Genomic DNA, 23,163 nt, shown 5'->3' with positions numbered 1-23,163 from the left:
TATTGGCTGCGAGGTGTGTGGATTTCCAAGTCCCATTATATGACATCATTTTGGTAAAAATAATACGTGTTTGTTTTGCCATATATTGAACATACCTGCTTCACTGGAGAAGAAACAGGTGTGCTGTGCACAATGTGAACAATGTGAACACAATAAGTCGGATGTATGACGTTACAACGCATACTTTGCCAACGCCTACCTTTACATCTCAGTTTTTACAATGCATTCCATTACAACGCATAATGCTTTTGGGCGCTGGATAGTGAATAGTTTAATTTACTATTCCAACTCCAGCCCCCGTGGATAGTAGGGAAGGTTATTGGATAGTAAATTAACCTATTCTCTATCCTAGAGCGCCCCCAAGCGCTATGCGTTGTAATAGTTTGCGTTGTAAAAGTTGCGTTGTAATGGTAGTTCGTTGTAAAAGTTTCGTTGTAAAGGCTGTATACCCAATAAGTCACACATATAGTGATTTAAAACCCCACTGAGTTAAACCAATTAAAACAACTCTTCTGCAAGGATGCAGCCATCATCACTGCCAGATGGAACAAGTCTCACTATCACTTGTTTGGCCAATCATCCTAATCACAAACGGTGACAACATATACGAAAAGCAGAAGAGTTGCTTTCATTGATTTACCTCAGTGGGGTTTTAAATCACTTATGCGTGTTCACGTTGTTTTTTTTTTAATGGAATATGTTGTCTTTCCTGTGCTAGGTAATTATGTGTTTATTTATGCTTTCAATGTACTTGTGGATTTATGTTGTAAATACACTGTATGTGAACAATTTGTGTCATGCACCTTTTTTATTCATCGTATCACAGCCCGAAGAAGTCCAAGTGGACGAAACGCGCTGGCTGCCTCTGCTGTATCGTTTGGATTTCTGCCTTTAAACAAAATATAAAGAACAACTAGACGACATTTGAAATGTGCATGGGACTTTTTCCTCTTGAGAAAACTGGTGCACCACTATTTGTCTTAGTATCATGTTTTGATGACAGGTTCGCAAATTGGAGCAGCAGGTGCTCATAGTGTGTGCACACAGATAAGAAGTGTACAACATTTGGACTTATTTCTTAAGACAAGGGTAAGGCTTGGTGAACATTGGCCCAACTTTCAGTTTCTTATATGTTGTATGAAATGTTGAAGTGTGGGCATGTATACTTTGAAAATAAATGGCAGAAAAAGAAAACTGCTAAATTATTCATGTGTCTTTCCAAATCAAATTGTACTTAAAAGCCTACACATAAAAACGTACTACTTTCTTTATGAACCATGCCAATAATCTCGTTTGTAAATCTATGAGATTAGACAAGTATTTTACTTGCATTAGTGTATTTTTAATAATGCATGTTCCAAAACTAAAACACATCACCAGTCTTGTTCAAGTCAACGTCAAAGATAGCTTTATTCGATACCATTAAAAGGATCAAATAAGCACAGCATAAAAAAGCATACAAGTTTAAAATTCAATTATGAATTGGTACAAAATAGATTACAATTAAAGGAAAATACAAGCAAATATCATAAGAATGTAGGGACAGAAAGCAGGTGCAAACTAGAGCTTTCTATACCCAAATTCATTAACCTCAGTAAATTACAGTTCAGTTACACGTAAAGTGCTAGTGCGCAGTGCAAAATTCATTCAGTCCATAGAGGATCTACATCTAATAATGAATTTTAAACATTTAGATACGGCACATATGGTCGTTTCATCCTGAAGCAGAAGGATTTTAAAAAGTGCCGGTCTACACTGTCTCAAGCCCCAGAGCTTTAACAGGGGAATTAGATATCTTTTTCTTCCCCATCCAAAAAATTTACAAAAAAGAATACAATGAATTGTAGATTGTGCAGAATGATTGTCACATGGGCAATGAATTAAGTTTTTGGACCAATCATTTATGGCTGGAAAAGTAACCAACCTGAAATAGGTACCCATTCTCAACCGTGCCAGAATCATTCTGTCGTAGCTGGCCAGCTCGGGAGACAGATAAAGCTGCCAGCCAGAATCCTGCATTAAAGAATGATGATGGAGAACAGAGGTCTTCTTCCCCTCAATAGACCAACGTTGGTCAGCCAAAAAGACAGAACATTGTTCATTTAGCATTTTTCTGGATATGGAGGATAGGGATGCGGGCGTATTATAAAATTCCTGATGCCCTATATTTATTAGGAATTCCTTGACATAAGAGACCCACTGTATATTTGTGGACCCCTCATGTCGCATACAGTCTATGATAATCGCCCTATTAAAGTCAGCTTCAGTGGAGGTCCAAATTTTATGCCAAAGCAACACAGTCTTGTTGAATCCTTGACAATTATTCTCAGTCTCCATTTTCTAATTATTATTTATTTTCTCAACTGATCTTCCCTTTTCTTCTTTCCAGAATGTTCACTGGATATGTGCATTAGGCCAGACAGCCTCCAGCCAATCAGTGGATGTTCATTTGCCCCTTCAGTTTTGGAAGATCTGGATACAGGATGCAAGGGATTAGCAGCCAGTCCATCACGTTTGTGAAAGTGTTTTACAATAACAGTGAATAGAGCTAGGGTCCTTCCTTCATTCCACAGGCGGAACTGACTTGATTCTGATAAATTGTACACTATCCCTCCTGCACCATTAAAGATGCTATAAATCCAGACCCAGATGCATAACATTTGGCTAGAATCACTAATGTAGAGGTGGGTAAAAGAGGATAGAGAAGCACGTGGGCATGCAGTGAAGGGAGAGTATACTTTCGACCACCACTAACCCCATGAAACGCTCCACAGTCTCCTGGCTATGTGCACACATGACCTCCACACGCTTGGGCCACTTACTCTTGAGAAAAAAATCACACACACACGTATTTTCTTTACCAAGAAGAGCCAAAAGGCAGTTTCCACGCTTTTGGCCCGGCAAAAAGGCCTGCATGCCATGATGAGAGATGGGTTGTCCCCAGACTTTAGTTATGTCATAACCTATTGAAGGGGAAAATATTCTCACACAATATGAAAGAACTTCCACTTTGGAAGGGACCCAAGGTTTCTGAGAAGGGAAAATCCTAAAAAAAGTCCTGTAGAACGCACATCTGTGAGATGACGTGTGACGTGGGTTCCCTACACATGCAAAAAGAACAATTGATGGACAGAATTCAGAACAATGTCATACACCCACCCCAGTACAGAGATCTGGGCCTAATTCCATCGTTTTTTGCTCACCATGCCCTTCCAGTTTGGACCCAGACGTATGCAAATCATTCTTGACCCTAAGCCCAATGGGAACAGTCCAGCCCGAACTGCCAGGCCAGGTCCTCCCTGGACTAGAAACAAGCATCCTAGGACCGGTTTCAAGCTTTCAGTCCTCATCAGCCAGGATAGCTTGACTCCAGTGGCATGGAGAGCATGGGCCCCATGTCTGGGCATACCCGTCCCACGGGTACTGACATGACATAATTATACACACTAAAAAGCTTGTCCTCTAAATTGCAATACAAAAAAATGCTTACAAAGATGATTTTTTTTCTATCTTTACCATTGGTTTTTAATAGATCTGACTTTTAGACTCAAACTAATAGCTGTCTTGTGATTAACAAAAACATGAACAACGAAAACAATATCCAAAGAATAAAATATTCAAGCGAGAAATGTCTGCTAATGATCATGCAATTATACTAAGCTTAACAATCAGTGCAGCCTCAAAACAACACAACAAAATACATTACTGTGAGTGAATACATTGAGAATGTAGTAATCAGTTATTTGTAAAGAAAGGTTGATCCAACCAAGCAACACAGACCGACGTAGTGATTATTCACCATGGTTTCCTTTGTAGGCAAATATGTGATGGCCTGCAGTATCTTGGATCAACACCTGTCATTTTAGTTCAGCGCTGAACACAAATCAATTTCAGCCATTTTGTTAGATCGCCGAGTACAAGCCTTTGTCAATGCAGTATGAGATCTCATGCACAAGTCTATATTGGCCCCAGGGTAATTTCACGGAATCTGTACTGAACTGTGGGGCAAATTATCAAGGACCGGTGTTGAAATTATCGCTGTTTTTGGCGATAATGGGCTTTATAATATGCCCTTCTTAATGCCCATAGAAGCCCATGTTAACATCAGAACATGGGCTTCTATGGGAATTAATAAAGGCGTATTATGAAGCCCATTATCGCCTTTTTATCGGCAGTTTCCTGCCGATAAAAAGGCGATAATTTCAACACCCGTCCTTGATAATATGCCCCTGCGGCTTCTCCTATCAATAGAAAATGAGTAGTCAATTCTACAAATACCTAAGTTATGGCACTCGTCAATGTATAAGTGACCCCACAACAATTCAGCAGCATGAAGGCGCTTCATTTTGGAACGATATCACAAGCCTGTGTTGATAAACCTTGCTTAACTTTAAATCCTTACATTAAAAATAGGACATGATAACCTCAAGAAATGTCAACAAAATAAAAATATAGCATCGTACAACAGGTAATATATGTTTAAGGAACGTGCAGGGTAGGAATTATTGCAGTGATTTCCACCAAGTCAAAACAAGAACAGTGCCCACTGTATTCGTGCAAAAAACATTATGGAAGGTGCATTAATATACCTACAGTGACTGAACTTCCAAGCAAGGTGAAACTATTTCTCTTTTGATATAAAATTAACAGAACATAGCACAAAATATTTATCTGCGCAGTACAGTTTTGATTTGATATGTCTTCGGTTTCATTGCCATGCCATAAACCGGCGTGAGGTCCAACTTCTCTTGTGGATGAGGTTCTAACTTCAGCCGTTGAAGAACAGTGGTGAGCATGAGGAATATTTCATTACGAGCGACATCCTCTCCTGGGCACATCCGCACTCCCATTCCAAACATTAGAACACTTTCCTGAAGGCTCCGATTGAGTTGTCCATTTTTATCGAGGAAGCGTTCTGGCAGAAAGGAGTCTGGACTCTTCCAAAGTGATCTGGAGAACGAACAAAAAAAATAGCAGAAATGTGGGCACTACAAAACGTTTACTATGTTCAATAAAATTGCACTACACATATAGGGCCCGATGTAGGTAGCCCTTTACCGATCGGAATCGGCCGAAAATACCGATTTTCGGCTGTTTCCGATCGGTAAAGGGCTATCGAGATGTAGGGGCACATTTTCGGTAATTTTACCGATTCGTTATCATTACCGAATCGGTAAATTTACCGATTCGGTAATATTTACCGATTCGGTAATGATAAGGATTCGGTAAAATTACCGAAAATGCAATGTAGGTAGCCTATGTTCCATCAGCACATGGCTTACAGAATCGGTATTTTACCATGGAATACAAATCCATGGTAAAAAACCAATTCCTGTGTACATGCACATCTGTGCATGTACACATGTGCCATGTGACAGACAGACGTGCCCTTAGGGCATGTCTGTGTGCCACATTGCACACATGCCCGTTTTGGGGGTGCTAGAGGGTGTCAAAGTGACACCCCCTGCACCCTTGTGAATTCTTTAATTACCGATTCGGTAAATACCGAATCGGTAATGCCTAATCATTCCTATGGGCTTCAAAGCCCATAGGAATGAATGGGCATTACCGATTCGGTATTTACCGAATCGGTAATTAAAGAATTGTTAAGGATTCGGTAACGAATCCAGATGTTGGGACCTACATCCCATTTACCGATTTTGAAATACCGAATCGGTAAAATTCGGTATTTCAAAATCGGTAAATGGGATTTACCTACATCGGGCCCATAGTTACATATACTTTGCTAAAAACTAGTATCATCTATAATTTAATGAGCAAATATGTGCTGAAAAGATTTCTGCAGTCAGTACAAAGTTAACGGGTTCTTGGTTTAAAAATGAGGCATGCACTTGGATGTATGACACATTCAAGCATGCTTTTACAAGGCGGGCAATACAACAAACACATTGTTACCATGCGTTCCATTACTACCTAAGTTGTTACAATGACTTGCCTTAGTGAAGCGCTGGACTTTGCAATAGTATCTATTACTATTCCAACTACAGTTTGAGCAACAGTAGGGAAAGTGTGGGATTTAAAATCCAACAACACGTTCCCGAATGCAAGTAGTTACAATGACTTGCATGGTAACAAGGGGGGTTTGGGGGGCAGCCGAGCCTCGAGGTCCCGAGCCTCGAGGTCCCCAGGTGAAAAGCCGGGGCAGCGCGTTGACGCGCGGGATCTCCCCAGCACGTCGGCTGACGGCGGGGAGATCCCTCACAAAGGCAAAGAGTCAGCGGTTAGGCGGCAGCCGGAGGCGAAGGCCGTGGGGGGGCGGGGCAAAGGGGGGGAGGGCGGGTTGAGCATAATGGCAGGCGCCGGGCGGGGGGCAAGAAGACCCAGAAGAGAGCAGGGCCCCCAGACAGAGGGCAGGTAGGGGGGACGCAGCAGAGGGTGAGGAGCCCCTCCCCGGCCAGACAAGGGGATAGCTTGGCAGGGGGGAGGGGCAGGAAGGAGGCGAGGAGGGATAATAGAAAGGGGGCACAGGAGGGAGTGGTTGGGGGGGCAGAGAGGCAGCGGGTAGGAGATTTGGGGGGACAGGAGAGTGGAGGGAGGAGCTGAGGGGGAGCGGTTGGGTATCCCCATTATTGATAGAGGAGGGGGTTGACGACCAGGATTGGGAGGGTTTGGATGTTTTTGAGTCCTGGGTGGAGGGATTGAGAGAGGCCCAGAGTTTGACAGGGGGCGGGCCAGTGAGGGGGGAGGGGGCGGCGCCACGGGTTGGGCAGGTGGAGGATCGGGGGGCAAGGGAAGGGGGGAGGGCGCCCCGGAGATAAGGGGGTCTGGGGTTGAGGAACTACCTTGGAGCGAGGAGGAAGAGGTGGTAGAGGTCGTGGCGACGCGGGACAGGCGACAGGAGTGCGGGTGGGCCGCACAGTGGCAGGGACCCAGCACATCAGCAGTACCATTTTTATTGCAGGGGAATGATCAGCGCGGGTTGCAGACTTGGCCAGGCTTGGTGCGGCGGAACAGCGCCAAGGTGAAGGGAGGGCCGTGCTTCTTGCAGCAGGCTTGGAGACAGCGAGGGAACGCAACATGGCTGGAAAGGCCCCTGGCGGGCTCGCTGGCCCATCACCCCACAGGGCCCCCGCGGCTTGGGGTCCAGCGGCGGACGGGGAGCAGCATGGTAGAGGACTGTTTTGTATGGTCTGGTGGTAGAGAAGGGGAGCGGGGCGCTGGTAGGGTACAGTCGGCGCCTCCGCTGGCTCGCCAGGTGTATAGATGAGGCGGAGTAGAGCTCCGTGAAGGGGATGATGAGAGTTTGGAGGAAGGAGAGCTACGGGAGGGCGAGGGCGGACGGGGGTCTGTTAATGGTGTGAGCTCTTTTTTACAGGTGTCACGGGGCTTGGGTGCTGTAACGGCCCGGACACAATCCAGGGACGGCTCGGCGATGGAGCGGAGAGGTGTGGAGCGCCACGGGGAGGCGTTGGTGCCAGGTAAAGGAAATGCGATGTCCGTGGGGGTGGGGGACGGGGGCATTGGGGGGGGATCGATTGTGCAAAGTCAAGTATGTGACAGATAAGGGGGTGGGTTCGGAGGAGGTTGTGTTGGCGCCTGCGGGTAAAGGTACACCGGGGGAGCCAGGGCTGGTGGGCGGGGTGGCGCTCAGGACCTCGGGGAATACAGCGGGGGAGGCGGCGTCGGTCGGCGGTGTGGAGAAGGTAGAGAGTAAGGAGCTGAAGATAAAGCGGCTACCTTATATGGGAGTCACAAAGACGCTGGGGGCGCACTTAATGGCGTCCACCAAGGAAAAGATATGGAAGGGGGAATATGTTGAGCTGTTGAAATTGCTCCACTGCGAGGTCAGATCGAAGGAAGGGTCAAAGGAGGAGGAATATGAGCTGCAGAAGCGGCCCAAGGTGCCCTTGACTATTGAGAATTGGACGGCGGCGTTTTTAATGTTTGCGAGTGTCTATTGCGAGAAATTCCCTGAGCGCTCAGTATCCATGTTCAAGTACATGGACGTTATACGGAAGGCACAGATCACGGGGAGGGGGGGTTACGCATGGGCGCAGTATGACGAGGAGTTTCGGGCACGGATGGCGTGGGATCCGGAGGCCAAGTGGGGGGAACTGGATTGCGACCTCTGGCAGCACACGATGGGGCTGGTGGGGTCGGGAAAGGCTATTTTTACCGCTAGCGGTCTGCCGATAGTGTACCAGCCCTTTCAAGGGCGCCCCACCCGTTGGGTGGTGGGGGCAGGGGCCAATAGCCAGCCTGGAGCGATGGGCGCCTGTTGGGATTTTAACCGAGGAGCATGCGCCAGGGAGCACTGCTGTTTTAAGCACGAATGCTCGGGTTGCGGTAGGTACGGACACCCCGTGGTGCGTTGCTGGGGCCCCACACGACTGCATGGGGGATCACAAGCGCCGGGGGGAGGCGCGCGTCCTGGAGCTGCCCCGCATGCAGGCAGCAGACGAGGGGGTAGGGGCTCTGGAACCCAGGGCTCATACTCCAGTTAAGTTGGAACAATTTGCAGTGGCCCTGCGTACATACCCGGATGTGGGGGCCACCGAGTGCTTGCGAGCCGGTTTCCGGGTGGGGTTTCGTTTAGGTTATGCGGGGCCGGGACAGAGGCGTTGGGCGGACAATCTGCGGTCAGAGAGGGAACACCCGGAGGTGGTGCAGGGCAAGTTGGATAGGGAGGTGCAGGAGGGCCGCATGGTAGGTCCGTTTTCAGATTGGCCTTTGGAACACTTGATAGTGTCCCCCATTGGAGTGGTGCCCAAGAAGGAGGCGGGGCAGTTTCGCCTCATACAACATCTGTCATGGCCGGAAGGGGGGTCGGTGAACGACTTCATTGATGAAAATGAGGCCACGGTGTCGTACTCCTCGGTGGAGGCGGCCATGGTTCTGGTGGTGGAAGCAGGCCCCGGTGCGCAAATGGCCAAGTGCGATATCAAATCGGCTTTCCGGCTGTTGCCGGTTCACCCAGACGACTGGTGCCTACTGGGGATCCAGTTTTGCGGCCGCTGGTATGTGGACAAGGCGCTGCCGATGGGCTGTTCGATGTCTTGTGCCCTTTTTGAATGTTTTAGCACGTTCCTGCAATGGTTTTTTACGGAACGCACGGGTCACCAGGGAGTTACACACTACCTGGATGACTTTTTCATTGTCGAGCCCCAGACTCCACGAACTGCCAGGTGGCGCTGGACAGGTTTCAGGAGCTCATGGAGGACCTAGGGGTGCCCTTGGCACCGGAAAAGACAGTGGGACCAGGCACTGCGCTGTCGTTTTTGGGCATTGAGCTTGACTCAGTGCGGATGGAGGCACGGTTGCTGGTGGACAAAAAGAGGCAGATGTTGGGATTGCTGGAAGTGATGGTGGCAAAGCGCAAGGTGGCAGTCCTGGACATTCAGGTGCTGTTAGGACACCTCAATTTTGCATGCAGAGTGGTGCGCGTGGGGAGGACATTCTGTAGGCGTCTGGGTAGGGCACTGGCGGACAACAGGCCTCCACACCATCATGTGCGTTTGTCGGCGGGCGTGCGGGAAGATTTGCGGATGTGGAGGTTTTTCCTGAACCAGTTCAACGGCGTGCCCTTACAGCGGGACGTGGACATGGTTTGGGAGGTGCAGATTTTCTCAGACGCGGCGGGCAGCGATGGTTTTGGTTTGTACTGGGACGGGAAATGGTGTGCGGAGAGTTGGCCCCTAGAGTGACGCGGAGGGGCCCGGAGCATTGCCTTTCTGGAGCTCTTCCCTTTGGTGGTGGCGATTTGGCTGTGTGGGGAGGTGCTCGCACACCGACAGGTGACTTTCCATGTGGACAATATGGCTGTGGTACACGTGGTAAATCGGCAGTCAGCCAGGGATGAACAGGTGTTGAAGCTGTTGCGTGTGTTTGCGCTGGGCTGCTTGCGCCATGACATTTCTTTCCGCGCGGTGCACGTCCCGGGAATCGACAATGACATTGCGGATGCCTTGTCTCGTTCGCAGTGGGGGAGATTCCGTGGGTTGGCCGAGGAGGCAGATCGGGACCCGACGCCCATGCCGACGCAGCTGTGGCAAGTGGGCAACACCGGAAGTTACAGCTGGTTCTAGGATCATTGGCGAACTCAACCAGGACAATGTATGTGGCGGCATGGGGGGAGTTTTTGGCGTCCAGGGCGCAGTGGAGGCCGCCGGGAGGTGACAGACGGGAAGATGTGGTTCGTTTTATACTCTCCTTGATAGATAGGGGGCTCAGAAGGGCGACCATAGCGGGCAAGCTAGCGGGCATATCATTCATGGGAAAGCTGTATTGGTGCTACGCCCCTTCCGCGGGAGAGCTCGGGACCCGGATGTTGGAGGGATGGGCCAAGGAGTGCGGGCGGGCAGGGGTGTTGCGGCGACCATTGTCGGAGGAGCTGCTAAGAAGAATGTTGGAGGTGCTGCATTTGGTGTGCTTGGACGAGCGGGAAATTTATTTGTTTGCGACTCTGATGGTGTGGATGTTTGCGGGGGCTTTTCGGGTGTCTGAAATGGTGGGCGGAAGATCGGGCCAGGGCCTGGGATGGACAGAGGTGCGCTTGGGGCCCCGAGAAGTGCGCATTTGGCTGCGGCAGTCGAAAACTGACCAGCGTTGTGTAAGGGTCTGGGTGACGCTGCAGGAGGGGGGATGGGGGAATGGCGTGCCCGGTGCGCTGGGGGTGGACCTGGAACGGCGCTCGGCGGGGGGACGGTTTGGTGTTTCAGCATGCGGACGGAACTCGGGCAACGGGGCCTCAGTTGCTGGGGGTGATGAGGAAGGCCCTGACCAGGTTGGGGGTCGAGAGCAGACAGTATGGCACTCACTCTTTCGGGATCAGGGCAGCGTCGGAAGCGCATCAGCGAGGGTGTGGGCGGGGGGCCATCATGCGTTTGGGGAGGTGGTCCTCGGCTTGCTACCGGCGGTATGTGCGTAGCGCAGAGTTGGCTTGAGGCGCGCGCTGGATGTTGGGGGGACAGTTTTAATTACATGTGTTTTTTGTTTCAGGTTCGGTGGCGGGTCCGGCGGAGCAGGGAATGTTGATTTGGATTGTGGGACATTTGTTTGCGAAGAGAGCGAAGTTGCAGGCCCAGGAGAGTTATTTCGGGGAGAACCTGGGATTTAACCCTGCTCTGTTTCAGGTGGTGTGGCTGGGGAGGGGGGGCATGCGCTGGAAGGAACTCATGTCTACATTGAATGGTATGGTACAAGGTGGGGGGTGCCTTGATGTTTTGGTTCTCCACTTGGGGGATAACAACATGGTGCTGGAGACTGGCTTGGTTTTAATGAGGGCAATGTGGCGGGATTTGGCGGAATTGCGGAGAGGTTGGGCCGGTTGTTCAGTGGTCTGGACGGAGTTGGTGCCGCGAAGGGTGTGGCGCGGGGCGAATCGGCCGCAGGCCGTTGATAAGGCGCGGAAGAAGATAAACGTGGAAATGGTGCGTTTCTGTAGGCATTTGGGGTTTGCGAGGATTTGGCACAGGGATATCCACTATGATGCGCCGGAAATGTTCAGGGGTGATGGGGTGCACCTCTCGAGGATGGGGATGGACTTATACCTGTTGGAGCTGCGGGAAGTGTTGTCCCGTTTGTTAGGTGTGCGACGGGAATAGGAACCTGTATTCAGTTGGATCTGTTTCATACGCAGGACGGAGTGAGGGGTGGGGGGGCAGGGAAAGGGGGAGGCGGTGTATTCACCTGCAATCCACCTTTCCCTGGGTGGCGGAGTTTGGTTGGGATGTTGGCCAAGTTTGGCTGGAGTTCGGTATTTCAGCGTTAAGTTTGGGGACTTGGGGAACGGGAGCGGGGAAAAGGTAAACAGTTTGGAGGTTACATTAGAGGGTAGTTTGGTTACAGTTGCTATAGGAAAGATAGGAATGTAGGTATTGTGAGGTTTTGGATTTAAGAGGTAGGGGAGAAATTGGGATATTCATAGGATATAATGCTGTTATATATTGTTATGTTGCGCGGTGGAGGGATATTATCATGTGGGATCGTAGGGGTGGAGGGAGAAAAACAAAAAGGGGGTCAGGTAACTTGATGTTTAGAGAGGTTCTAATTTTGTAAGGCGGTTTGCCAGTTTGATAATAATGTGATGTGCACCTGTTTCAATAAAGCGGCCTTTTACACACACAAAATGGTAGTCGGTAGTGCTTGCCTCCCTCTCTCCCTCCCAATGCATTTGTTGTATTGCTTACGTTGTAATGGTACTGCATAGTTCTGACTGCATAGTAAAGGCTGTTTCCCCATTCACCTTTTCAAAGCATCTACATGCTTTGTGCATCCTTTTTGCACCTTGTCATATAATGCATATTCAGTCATCTATCATGTAGGCTATATAGATAATCAGGCTTGGGGAACCAGAAGCTTGTCCCTTTTGCTATATTGGTCCAGTCACACGATGGAGAAGCTTAAAGAACAACAAACTGATACGCTTATCCTATAGTTCAGAAACAGATGTCAATTTGATAATTAACACAAAGACTAGTGCTACGTGGACACAGATAAAAATGTTTTATTTGTGCCAAGAGGTGCATGTGACCTCTATGAGAGTGATCACATTACCTACAGTTCTAGTACATCATTAATTTTATAAAAGATTATCTACCACAGTATTTTGGAGTATTAGTGGTTGATCTTCTAGTGATCACCAATAATCTGTTGGTTGAGTGGAATATTTATTCTAAAATGAAAAGCAAACAAGAGTTTCCATAATACAGATCTGGCCAGCACGTGTTTTGCATATAGCACCTGTAGGAAAGTGGGTTATTAGTAACTGAGGGTATTCACCTTCAGTTAGTAATAATATCACAATCACTAATAGGTCCAGTCAAGTCTCCAAAAATAAATCCTTGCTCAATCCTTGGTGGTTTGGCAAATGGGCAATCAAGCTTAATTTAGGAGACAGGGTTGTGTCCAGCATTGAATGGCACCAAAACAGTAAATAAGTAAAAGACACATCAAAATAAAAATCCAACTTCAATTTATAAAAATATAGAATATTTTTTCTTTAAACTGACACCAAAAAGACAAAATCCAATGTAGTGAACCAGAGATATGAATTTTTAAAGGCTAAATCAAAGATTGGTCATTCCAGAGACAAAAAGCTTAAAGCGCCACTCATTGCTATCTGGTCACGCTGCATCGGGACAAAGTCAAAGTTTTAGGCCGACCGCAATGGAGCGCAGGTCGGATAGGCTCTGTGCTAGGTCCTGGTCAAAAGTTTACCTTATGGCTTAATCTTTTTCTTGGAGGTCTTCTCTCGGCAATGGGCTCATTAGTGGGTCCTTGGGCTTCTTGGAACCGAAGTTTGATTTGACAATGGTGGCCTGCTGCACCATGATGCCTCAGTGAGTCTCTGAAAGTCTTTCTCCTCAATGACGAGGAGCTCTGAAGCTTTCAGGGAGACAAACCAGCGCAGTCAGGCTGATTTGCGAATGTACTATGGCATCTTGACTCTCGTTATCGAGCCAGTCTCCTCACAGATCTTTTCTGCAAAAACTTTGCAGAGGGTTTCCAAACTTTTAAATCTAGAAGTTTCTTGATTCCTTTGGGGAAAATAGGTTTGCACTAGCTCAGTCCAAGGGTTCATAGACTCTCAATAACCTCTTGAGGACTAGGACTCAATTCCCCACAATGCACCTGCACAGTACAGGAAACATCCAGTTGCAACTGGTCAGCTGGGGTGATCCTTTCTTTGGGTTTGCAGATGGCTTATTCCTGCTTTGTTTTTCCTGCTGCTGATCAGGGAGTCCACTCCTTTTCGTTTGAGTCAGGCATGGTCGTTTCTTTGTGGAGCCTTCAGAGGGCAGCAGGTGCAGCCTTTTTGAGCGCAAGCCTTCTGTGGTGTAGTCCAGGGGCCATCAGGGTAATCCTCCTTTTATTCCAGGCAGTGTTCTGTGGAACCTGCAGCTCTCCAATATGTATCCTCCATTCTGGGCTGGCAAAAGGGGGGAAGGGAGGGCACCCCAACCTATAGAGGTTAAGGTACTTCCCTCTGCTATGACCACTTCCTGTGAAGTTTGGCTTAATTTTGACCCAGAATGCACTGTTATCCAAAATTCTAAATGGAAAAAATCTCTCCATGATGTGTGAGTGTGTGCATCTGTGTAACCCAACCAAAAGGTGTAGCTAACAACTCACTACACTCCCCTTCCAGCCCCTCTCTTAATCTAATTGGGGGGGCTTCCATACAGCTGGGGATTTTGAAAGTGGGTGCTTGCCCGGGTCCTATGACAACTGTTGTTCTGCCTTTGAAGTCCAGCTTATCTCCCAGCCCCATTCCTCTCCCTGGCTTCGCCAGATAACACATCTCCCCTCACAAAATGGCTGTATTGTTTCACCCCCAGGACTCCTCACACCTACTCAGGGAGCAGCTTGGCTCAGGTGCTAAAAAACTGACCAATCCGAAGAGGCAGCTACAGGACTGCTTTAGGTAACTTCAGAATATTAGGTTCCAAAACTACTTTCCTGTAATAGTTGTAATAAATTCGACCATGACAAGTTGCTGGAATGGATAACCATTATTTTGATACTTTGCATTATATTGCTAGCTAGCTCCCCAGCAAAGATAGACTTTATTAAGTTTAATAAAGCCTTCCCGTGTTAGCCTATGGAGCTAACAGCACTGCATTTGGGAAAAACTACTTTGGCTGGTTTTCCCTACCAGGGCAAATAAAACATCTTTTATATTGTCCCTGCTTTTCATAACAAAGAACACTACTCTTGGGGCACGTAGGGCAGACCTTAGGGGTGACTTACAAGTTATTAAATGGCAGTTTTGGACTTTAGAAGTACTTTTAATTCCATAGTAAAATTTAGATACAGATTTATTTTGAAACCAGGCTGCAAGGCCGACCTGGCTTTAATATGATCCTAGACACCACAACAGAGCACACTTACGTATATTAAGTACACTGAGACTTAAACCTACATGCCCTACCATATACTAGGGACATACAGGTAAGGTGTGCCCAATTTGAATTAATGCAACTACCACATACCTTTATAGGACAGAACAATGATATGGGCCTGCTTAGCAGAGTACAGGGCACTATCAGAGTCAGTAGCCACCAGCATCAGTCAAAGATGGGGGTGATCAAGGCAAAAAGGATGACACACACACCCAGACTAAAGGTATTGGGCAACTAACCTACAACCTGGCAGTTCTCAACATCTAAGTGGAAAAGCCTGAAAAGTCCATCTGCATTGGCGTGGGCAGCCCCAGGTCTGTGTTCCACTGTGAAGTCCATCCCATATAGGGAATTCAACCACCTCAACAATGTTGTGTTCTACCCCGTTATCTGCATGAGCAATCCAGGAGATCTTTGGTCATTTTGAACAGGAAAGTGAGTTCCAAACAGATATGGCCTCAGCTTCTTTAGGGACTAGACCACAACAAAGGCTTCCCTTTCAATGGCACCCCATATTTGCTCTCTGGGGAGTATTTTTTTTTTGTCCTCATTTGCCATTACCCCCGTGTGAGGAAAAACCACCGACCACCATTGTGTGTCTATGTATCCGTGGCCAAAGATCGACAAGTTGGCACTCAGATCGAGACACAGATGTCTTTCTGGCGGAAGAGGGAAAAACCAGCACAAGATGGGCGTCCTACTATACTCCATCAAGGTATGTTGCAACCAATAGGACATCAATTTCGCCAGGGAGAACCATTGCTTTAGGTCCTTGGAGCAGAAAGTAGGCATAATCATAGGACCCGGGAAAAAAAAACGGAAATCCTAGCTCCATTTTACCAATAAGTCCCAAAAGGCACGCCTTTTCTTACTGCCGGATCTAGCCAGGTCAGTCCTTGAAACTTCGTATAGGGACGTCAACCACCCAGAGTAAGTAGGGGATGTAGTGTCCACCCAGAACCTGCATATCTGTCTTCTTGCCAAGAGAATTGCAAAAAAGAGGAAAGATCTGTCTTGCCCAGAGATTTTTTCGTTAATCCCAAAAATAATTAAAGGGAGTGTAATACACAGTGGGGTCTTAAGTATGGAACTCAGGGCATCCTTCACTTCTTCCCAAAACTGACTGATAGCAGGGCAGTCCTTAAACATGTGCACATCTGATGCTTCTAACAGGTCACATTTGTTACATTTTTTCCCAGGAAGAAACTTTGCCAGTTTTTGTGGGGATAAATATGCCCGATGCAAAGTGAAAAGATGGTTTCGCCTCAGCCATGCTGGCTTCACAATCTGGTATAAAAGGCTAAAGGAATCCGACCACATCTGTTCACAATTAACACTAACCTCTCCTCCCCACAATTCCTCGGCAAGTTTAAAATCTCCGTCTATCTCTTCCAGGATCGCCCAGTACCAGCAGGAAACCTCCTTGCCTCCCCCTGGTCTTGTCATCAATTGAACTTCCAGATTACTAGAAATTCCCAAGGGGATGCCCTTCCTAACCATTGCCTGAGCCCAACTAGTCAGTTACATATGTTTGAATCTTGAAAGGGCCGGCCCGACTCTCTCCCGCAATTCTTCCCATGACACCATAGAGCCCCTAGCCAGCAAATCCCCCCAATGCAAAATTTCAGCCTCCTTTATTAGGCTGGCAAGACTGTCTTTAAGACAAGGTGGAGTACCTGGCGAGTCCCACATGGGTGCTAGGTTTGAGAAATAGCTGAGCCCTGTGCACTTTCTCAATTTAGCCCAGCTTCTAGCCAGTGATTGAAGTATTTTTAATTTTACTTTTTTAAAGAATTTCTGGTCCCCAAACTGAAAGAGGAAGCCGTCCGGTGGCAGATCGGCACCTTGTTGCATGGCTCTAAACATCTCTCCTCTGGAAGAAGCTGATGGTGATTTTAAGAGCATTCTAGAAAAAGATAGCTGGAACGCCCATGCGTAATACTGCAGGTCTGGTAGTGTTAGCCCTCCTTTTTCCCTCCTCCTCCTGAGCTTCTTCCAAGCCAGTCTGGTCGCTCCATATTTCCAAACAAAGGAATTTAGCTCACGTTGACATTTGTCTATTTGAGTGGAGTCAAAAGCCAGGGGGATGGAATTAAACAGAAAAGTGTATTTAGGCAGGATAGACATCTTAAGTAGGTTTGTCCTCCCCAAGATGGAAAGAGGGAGGTGAACCCATGCCTTTAATTTTTTTTGGCATTCTTTATGTACTCGATCAAGGTTCTGGGCAGCGATTCTATTGATGTCTTGGAAAATTCTAATCCCCAGATATCGCATAGAAGGAGCAACGTCCAGATGAGTGGTATTGATGTTCCAGGCCATAATTTCCGTTTTATTGGCGTTTATCTCGTAGCCGGAAATTTTGCCGAACGCCTCCGCCCTCTTAATCACCCTTGGAAAAGCAAGGACCAAGTCAGATGTCATTACAAGAATGTCGTCAGTATATAAAGCTACTCGCTTTTCCCACCCTCCAAAACTAAAAGGTATGATATCAGCCTCATCTCTAAGAGTCTGAGCAAACGGCTCAATATAGAGATTGAAGAGAAGTGGGGAGAGCGGGCAGCCCTGCCTTGTTCCCCTTGTAATCTTAAAAGGCTCTGTCAGGGAGTTGTTTACGAATAGCCTAGCAGTTGGAGCTTTATATATTAGAGCTACCATTCGGCAGAAGCTCTCAGGCAAATTGAATTTTCTCATGACTGCTGACAAATAGGCCCTATTAACCCTGTCAAAGGCCTTAGTTGCGTCCAGGTTTAGGGCGGCCAGCGGAAGGGAGAAAGTGGAGGCAATATCGATAGCCCCAACTAGATCGTGTGTAAGGTCTGCTAGATGTCTGCCTTTTATAAACCCATTTTGATCCTCATGAATTATTGAAGTAACCACCCCCCCCCAACCTATTAGCCATAATACCGGCGAAGATTTTATAGTCGCTGTTGAGGAGTGATATTGGGCGATATGACCCACACTCCTTTAAATTTTTTCCCGGTTTGGGTATTAAAACTACCGTGGCGTCATTCCAAGACTTTGGGGGGTCTGTCCCTACCAAAAGAATGCTGTTGAAGAGAGTGGCCAAAACTGGGGTAATCTCCTCAATGAGCACACGATATAGTTCCACCGGTAGACCATCGGGGCCGGCCGCTTGCCCATGTTTCCCTTGCCCAATAGCTTTCTTGATCTCTTCTACTGTGATCTCTGTCACCAGGGCCGTTCTTTGCTCACATGAAAGCCTTGGCATAGATATATTATTAAGCCAAGCATCTCTCGCCACCGGATCTTCACAGGTATCCTCTTTATAGATGGCCTGGAAGAAGTCCTGGAACGCACTACCAATGTCTGACTTTGAAAGCCGAGAAGCTACTTCCCCTTCCACCCTGATCTCACTTATATAGTTTCGAGCTTGGTCGGCTTTGGTTTTCCAGGCAAGAATCTTTCCTGCCGCCTCTCCAAGTTCAAAGTGAGAGTTCTTACTCGCTTCCCACCTTCTGGCAACCCTAGCCTGTGAAAGGCTATCCAGTTCAGATTTTAATACAACAAGTCTGTTTTACTCCCCCCCCCTGAGCCAATATGGGCGCCTAAGTTGTTCTCGATGTCTTTCATTTCTGCCTCAAGCTTCTCAATGCTTTCTCTATATTTTTTACTTCTATAAGAGGAGCGACTAGTAATACAGCCCCTCCATACCGCTTTTAGAGCGTCCCACACGATCGGAGCATCGGCTGAACCTAGATTTACCTCCAGAAAGTGCTTGGTCTCTAATCGAAGAAAGGTAATTTCTTCTTCTTCAAGTAAAATAGTACGGTCAAAGGACCAAGAGGCATGGGTGTGAAGCTGGCCTGTTTTTAAAGTGAATAAGATGGCCGAATGGTCAGAAAGATGTGACGGGAGGTAACTGATGTCTATTACTAGGTCTTTGAGGCTATAACTAAATAACACATAATCGATCCTAGATAAGTGTTTGTACTTAAAGTTACGGAAAGAGACACCCAAATTATCTCCCGCCCTTTCCCTCCAAACATCTGCCAGGCCTATAACTGACATTATTGCTGAAAGTACCTGCCTAGATTTGGAAAGAACACAGGCTCTAGAGCCTGCAGACTTGTCCAATTTTGGGTTTAAGACAATGTTAAAATCGCCAACCCAAATTATGGGGTCACGGAAGACAAGCAGGTGGTCACAGATAGTGTTCATGTAGGATGGGTCGTCCTGGTTTAGGCCATAATACCCGACCAAGGTATATGGAGAGCCATCCAGCACGACCCTTACCAAAAGCCACCTGCGGCTCTTATCCTCCCTATACTCTACTATTTGAGCTTTGGCCTGCTTTTTAAAAATGACTAGGACTCCCCTAATATTCGCCGATTGATCTGTGCCCAGAAAGATGTCTATCCACTTTTCTTTTCTTAAAAACTCTATTGTTTCTGCTTTGAGAAGATGTGATTCCTGAATGACAATGACCTGCGCCGGGGAGTCTCTTAGATATTGAAAGATCTTCGTTCTTCTACCTCTCGTGCGCAGGCCATTGACATTCCAGGATAAAAAACGTAGCTGTGTCCTCCCATCACATCCCACCTCACTAGCCCGTCTAAACACCCTGAAATTCTATTATCCTGATTTCCTTTGACAGAGAATACACTGGTCTTATTAGTACTCTTTAAAATAAAATGAGGATTTTGGCCTACGAGGATTTTTTTCAATTTTAACCCTACCACCCTACGTGATAACCCCCCCCCCACCCCCTGGAAAACCCAGCCCTACTTACACTGGCCTGATGAATTGCCAGTTTTCTGCACCCTCCACCAGCCATACCTCCTCATCCCCTCCCCACTGCCGAGCTGTATCATAAGTAGTGCATGACGTTTTCATTCTCCCTGTATTATAATATAAAACACCATCAGTGCCCTTAAGCCCTATTACCTTTCATTTCTGCCTTCTCTAATTCTAGACTCTCTGTTCTTTTTTTTTTATTTGTTTTTATTTATAAGTGCTTGTTTGTGCCTTTTTAGCTCCTTAGTTTTTTACCTTCAGAGGAGAGTATATTGATGCTTCGATTTTCAAAATGATTTTGTTTTTATTTATATATTTTTTTATTATTATTATTTTATTTTTATTTTTTTTATTTTTTATTATGTTCCCCATTTTTTTTAACTCTAAATTCTCATCTGGTGATGAAAAGGACCACTAATTCAGCTTACAACCCCGTCGAGTTTCCTGCCCCTCGTGTGAGGTCCCTCAATGACTCCAGCAACTCATCTGCCTCAAGAGGTGATCTAAGATTATGCATCTTGTTGTTGATCATAACTCTAAGGAAAGCAGGAAACCTCATTTGTACCGTCGCACCCAAGGCTCTGAATTTTTCCATCCTTTGCCCCAGCGCCCACTGCCGATCTAACGTGGTCTTTGATAGGTCTGAGTGGATGTCAAACTGGAAGTCCGGGCCTTTTAGCGATTTAGCCTTTAGGGCAAGATTTAGGATTTTTTCCTTAAGTGTGTACGTAAGGAAGTTTACCAAAATTTTTCAGGGGCTTGATCCTGCCAGGTTTTAGGCGGAAAGGGTCCCTATGTATCCTTTGGATGTCCTTATCCAGTATGTCTGCCGTCTCCTCCAGATTTAATGCGTCTTTTAGAAGGCTCACCACATAGGTTTTAATATCACTCCCCTCTTTCCCTTCTGGAACCTTCAAGAGTCTGAGGTTGTTTCTCCTTGAGTGGTTCTCCAAGGACTCAACCCTCTCGCGGAACTCATCTCCCTCTTTTTGAAGAGCTTGTATTTTTAATTCGGCAGACCCCAAATTAACCTTAAGTTCCTCGACGGATCCTTCCAATGACTCAGTCCTTTCATTTAGCCGATCCACCTTTTTTTCAGGACGTCACAGGCAGCCCTAATCTCATTTTGGTTTTCAGCCGAGACCGAAAATCTCTTCCTTATGTCTGCTTTCAAGGAGACTAGTAAGGACTCTATTGAGGAGCAGGCTGCACCGGTGTCACCCCTGCTCATAGAGCCACCAACTTCTGGTACAGAATTAGCTAATGTATGAGCCATAGATACCTTGGGTATCTCATCTATCTCAGTTCGATCAAGATCGAGAACATTTGTGGAAGCCTCGACTAGAGCTGGGGATGTTATAACATCAGGCGCACGATTCTCCTGTGGCTGCTGAAGGCAGGTTAATTCAGCTGCCTCTGCCATTTGGGCAGAGATACCAAAACTATCTGCAGGCGAACCTACTCGGAACAAAGATGACCCCACCGTATTGGAGGTCTTCTTAGTAGGCAACTGACAGTTCGAATCTAGAAGCCCAGAGGGAGCTATGTCAGAGGGGGGCTCTTGATAGTTTGATTGGATGTTTAACACCTGAGGCAGTACTTTGAAAAATGAGCGCAGGGAGGGAGTAATGCGCGGTGGCCTTATTTCTCTGTGTTTTTTTTAGAGCCTGTTCCCTGCCTTAAACTCCCTTTTTCAACTGCCTCAACCGACTCAGCCCTGCTATCTGCACCCCTTGCAGGAACCCCCTTATGGGTCTCACTGTCACCTTCTATTGATGGAACTAGGGAAGAGTAGCTGTTCTTACCTCCTCTGCCCCTACCTCATTTGTGCTTGCCCTTAGCTTGTTTGGCTTGTTTAGCTTGATTCTTACCGCTTGGCAGTTTTGGGCTTTTGCTTTTCTCTTCTCCTGCCACAGCCCCTGAGCCAAACCAGCGTCTGTCCCCCTTGTTACTGCTTGCGGGCTCTGCAGTACCTCCGTCACTTTCCTCTTCTATGGCTCCAACACCAGCAGCTACACACCCCCCATCAGCCGGGAGCTCAGCTGCAGCGAATACGTCTGAAGGAATGGCGGCAGAAGTGAAGAAGACACCTATACCTGGCACAACAACCGCTGCCTTGCCTTGAATTGGGCCGCTCCCGCTTGTGCTGACTCTGCCGGTGCTTCCTCGCAGGAGACCGCGGGCAGCCGCACTGCGGCCCCGCCTCAGCTCCACGGCTGCGAACTCCCAGCGCTGCGGCCGTGAGAGACCAGGAGTGAGAGCCGGAGCCTGCACCACGACTATATGGCACATCCAGGGACCCTCCAGCACTCTACAGTGCCAGGAAGGTAAGCATAGGTTCTCCCCACGTCCCGGCACCGAATCCCCGCGCTAGTGATCAAAGAGGCAGCATTGCGGGGAGCGAAGGACGGGGGTTACTGGAGAGGGTGTGCGCTGCCGCTCAACACGCGGGCGCCGTGTTCTCCCGCTCTCTGGGGAGTATTACTCTACCAACGGTGGCAATTGGTTGATCTTGACCCTCTTCATTTGCTTGTGACACGATTGCCTCAATCCCTTGCTCTGAAGCATCTGTCTGTACCACAAACTGCTTATTGCAGTCAGGGGCAAGTAGGTCTGATGCTGAAAACATAGCCTCCTCAGAGTGTCAAAGGCCTTCCAACATTCTGGAGTCCCAATTAACTTTTAGGGTTGCTTCTCTGAGGTAAGCTCTGTCAGGGGAGTCACCATGGCATCCATATTTTTTTTACAAACCTCCTGTAGTATACACAGTCAGGTTAAGAAAGGCCCTGACCTGTGTCTGGGTCTTTGAAGCTTTAAATCCAGGATGATCTGCATCATGTGCTGGAGAGGTTGTACATGGCCTAAACCTTCATGGTGGCACACCTCTAAACCTTGCCCTATCTGGAATTTGCTTGGCTTGATAGTCAGGCCCACCTGCTGCATGGGCTGAATCACTTCCATCAGCTGGAAGTGAATAACAGCTATATCATACAGACAAGCTGTACTGAAAGTTGGAATGTTTTTCAAGCCAAAGGGCATCACCTTGAATTGAAAGTGGCCCTCAGGGTGGAGAATGCTGACCTCTCTTGTGCTCCTAGACTTAGGGCAATCTGCCAGTAACCTGAGGTCAAATCATATGTACTCAGGTACTTTGCAGCCCCATCCTGCTTAATGAGCTCATCAGCTCTAGGTATGGGGTACACGCTAGTCTTGGTGACTCCTTTCAAACCTCTGTGTCCAGGCAAAACCTTAAATCTTTCTTTCCCCCTTGAGGATTGGGATTGGGCTCTAGTACCACTTGATTGGCCCATGGACTGTCAGAGGGATCTTTACCCCAACTCCCAAATCTTGGCTACTTCAGCCTTAATGCTGGCTTTGACCTGGTCAGACCTAACCTGTTTGACTTGTTTTTGACAGGTAGGCTATCACCAGTGTCAACGTCATGGATACACCAAGTGGTGAATCCATGGGTCAGGGAGAAAAGCCCAGCAAACTGCTCCGACACTTGTCTGCAGTCTTTCTGCTGTGGGTCTGTCAAGAGAGT

At 47.5% G+C, this 23,163-nt stretch overlaps 1 pseudogene across 1 annotated transcript in view; it reads right to left on the bottom strand.

Annotated features, from left to right (window-relative positions):
- Positions 1 to 4,223: 4,223 nt before the first annotated feature.
- Positions 4,224 to 23,163, bottom strand: part of LOC144818401 (cytochrome P450 1A1-like) — a 280,430-nt pseudogene continuing 261,490 nt past the window's right edge. Inside the window, exon 7 of the transcript XR_013607098.1 lies at positions 4,224 to 4,950. The product of XR_013607098.1 is annotated as a cytochrome P450 1A1-like (transcript). The remainder of the gene's footprint in view (positions 4,951 to 23,163) is intronic.

The sequence above is a fragment of the Lissotriton helveticus genome, chromosome 2_1 (genome assembly GCF_964261635.1).
Source record: "Lissotriton helveticus chromosome 2_1, aLisHel1.1, whole genome shotgun sequence".
In the NCBI taxonomy this organism is placed as follows: domain Eukaryota; kingdom Metazoa; phylum Chordata; class Amphibia; order Caudata; family Salamandridae; genus Lissotriton; species Lissotriton helveticus.
Note: the sequence above shows the minus strand (reverse complement) of the source record. Positions and strands in the feature narration are given on the sequence as shown.